We start from the raw sequence: 3,192 nt of genomic DNA, 5'->3' as shown, positions 1-3,192 counted from the left end.
CGCCTCACTAAGTGTTTATGATAATACTCATGCATCTCAATTGTTGTTTGTGGTGCAGGTAAAGGCAAAGTGTAATCGTGGGATCAAGGTGATGAAGAGGAGGATGTTCTAGAGGCTCGATTGGTTGTTCTATGCTGCTATTAGGCTGCTAGAATGGAACGATGTGGTCTAGAACGGTTGTTTAGGTTGCTGGTTATTTGATTCATGTTGTTTGCTTCAGAATTATTAGTTTAAGATTTGTAGACATCTTTGATATTGGTTATTTATTTCATTGAGGTATTTGTTGGACAATTGTTGGTTTAATGTTGGTATTTTCTGCTGTTTGATTTGAATGTTGTAGGTTGTTAGTGAGTATGGGACCACTGGTCAATTATTATATTAAAAAATGGGTCGGGTCAGGTCGTTTCACACTCTTTCTTACTAAGCAAAGCTAAATATTTGTGGATTTTGTTCTGAACATTTAAAAAATTATAATAAAATAAGAGATTTAGTTTATTCTGAACAGAAATCAGAATAAAACAAATTCTGAATTTTTTTTATTATTATTAATGACTCAAGGTAAATCCTAAATCTATGGATGGGTCCAAACTAATCTATTTGGAAGGTGATACCTATAGATAGACCATCTCTCCAAATATTCAAATGAGTTGTAAGTAAGAGTTCATATTTGTGTAGGTGTCGAGAAACAATGTGTTTCATAGTTTTGTGTAATAGGTGCATCGAACTTGAAACGTGTTGGCTCTTTACCACTTGACCACAAGGCCCTAAGATGGAATTTTATTTATGAGTTTTCTAAGAGATCTGTCACATTCGAAAACTCATCTCATGCTATATACCACATTTAATAACTCTTTTCTTGCAATGCCACAACTTCATAATAGAATTACCTAAATACCCTTTTCTTTTTTATATCCTGATTCTTAAAACTTACCACTCCTTTATTTTTACATTCCCTTGTTTTATCTTTCTTTATTATATTGTCGGTGTGTTGTCGTCTTTTCAGTTTCCCTTTTCCATAGCAATTTGAAATTTAAGCAAATTTAAGTAAATGTTTTCTCCTCTCTCTATTTCTCATTTACGAAAAAGAGAAATACATATCTCTGTCTCTTCCTTTCTCTCTAAACCTACATTTCCTTCTGTTCTCCAACCATCGCAGATGGAAACCAACACAATCGCTGACCCAGGAAACTCAGATCCGATCCCACCAGGATCCGGTGAGTTTGGTAATAACAACGGTGGACAAGTTCTTCTACTTTTCTGGGTTTTGCTTGTACTTTTAAATTTTGTGTAAAGAAGATAAATGTAGTTTGGAGTCCACTACAAAGAGAAAATGCTTTCTCAGTCACATTTGTCTCATATTTCTTATTCTATTAGTTTCGTTTGTGGACAAATTTAAACTTTGTTTTTTGTCCATTGTGTTAATTGATTCACATTATTTTATTTTTGGTCTACGACATTTGTTGTCCACTGTAATATTTTTGTCTACTATCTAAAATCTTGTCTACGAAAAATCTATATTTTATCTACTTTAAATATTATTTTTACTGTGCATTTTAAAGTATTACAAATATATATACATATGTTTTAATAGACAACTTATAAGTAATGTCTATCATTTATTAGTCTATGGCACACTAATTTAAGGGTGGTGGACAAACTTAAGAATAAATATTGTCCACCACTTATATTTTATCTATTAAATATATAGTTAATTATTTGGTAAACCAATTAAAAAAAGATAAATATATAAATATATAGTTACACACTTTTGTCGTGTCATACTTGTACTAAATGTGAAGTCAGACATATTGTACTATGACTGCATATTCTCTTCTTTTTTATTGTTATTTTGTGTATATAATCACTCAAATAAAACAAACAACACAATTTCCAACTACTAAACAGAAGGGTAATTTCATCTTTTATAGTACCACTTGTGGTATAAAGGAAAAAGAGTTTATGTTTGTGGCAGAAATGAAAAGTTTTATATCAAATGTGGTACAATGCACAAAAATCTCTTTATTTATTGAATTGAATAACAAGATCTGAAATTGATTATAGTATTCATAATATTTTTTTTAAATCTCTATTACATTTATGTAGCAGTGCTATTTATACAAAAGTTCTAGGAAATTTTAGTAATTAATAGACAACTATTGCCTTGTTGTCTATTGATTCAACGGCTTTGATTTGTCTGTAATGTTTATAACGTCGCGTTTGAATCTATGTTAAGTTTGAATAGACCGATTTTTGAAGATGGATACTCAAGTCCTTATTGTGTTTCTTTTTTTCCGGTTTGGTATGCAGAGAGGATTCTTGTCCTTGTCTGCTTCCAAACCAGAGTGCTTCTACTTGGTTCATAAACCATTGTGGTTTCTTCCAAGCCCTCGCTGAACACAATGTGGCGGGCATGACTGGCCCAAGTATATATCATGCCTAAAGCAAAAAAAGTATTTTAGCTCACTAATAAAGCACTAAAAGAAATATAAAATATTGAGATCAATAGATTCGAATTCGGATTTTTAACTACATAGGAGTGAGATTTTTACCACTAGACCAACATAAATTTTACGAAATTAATGTCCCATAAACTATTAATAAATTTTATGCCTAAAACCCATGTTTTATGCGCTTTTAACTCAGTGTCAAACATGACCTAGGATATATTTGTCAATATATGGTGTGAATGGTTACAATGGTTGGGGCGGACAAATTTGTATACCGATTAGACGGTCTTTATTTACCATTCAGCAAATATAGTTCATAGTGATGCAGTTCGAAGAAAATAGAGACAAAACCGCAGCAGACCAACTATGAACTATGTTTACATACAAATATAATTGGTCCACTGCAGTTTATTATCTATACTAAAATTGAACGGTTTAATCTGTATACGAATTTTTCAGCTCCGATCGCGATAACCATTCACACCAATAGTTTCTTCTCTAAAACACCACCATAAAATCTAATCTACTGTGTCGCAGCATTAAGTGGTATGGTATAATATTAAAAAAATAGTGTCTCTCGTTGCTCATACATTCAATCGTAGGCAATGTTGTCAAAGTTACCCACGAAATATAGCTTTTTGACGATAGGAATAAATGAAACGTAACGGATCAAATGTGTCCTTTGCTTTTGTGATATTTAAAACACATAAATCAGATGATCCTTGTTTTTTTTTTTTTTTTTTTT

Source organism: Camelina sativa, chromosome 5, assembly GCF_000633955.1.
Source record: "Camelina sativa cultivar DH55 chromosome 5, Cs, whole genome shotgun sequence".
Lineage (NCBI taxonomy): Eukaryota > Viridiplantae > Streptophyta > Magnoliopsida > Brassicales > Brassicaceae > Camelina > Camelina sativa.
Note: the sequence above shows the minus strand (reverse complement) of the source record.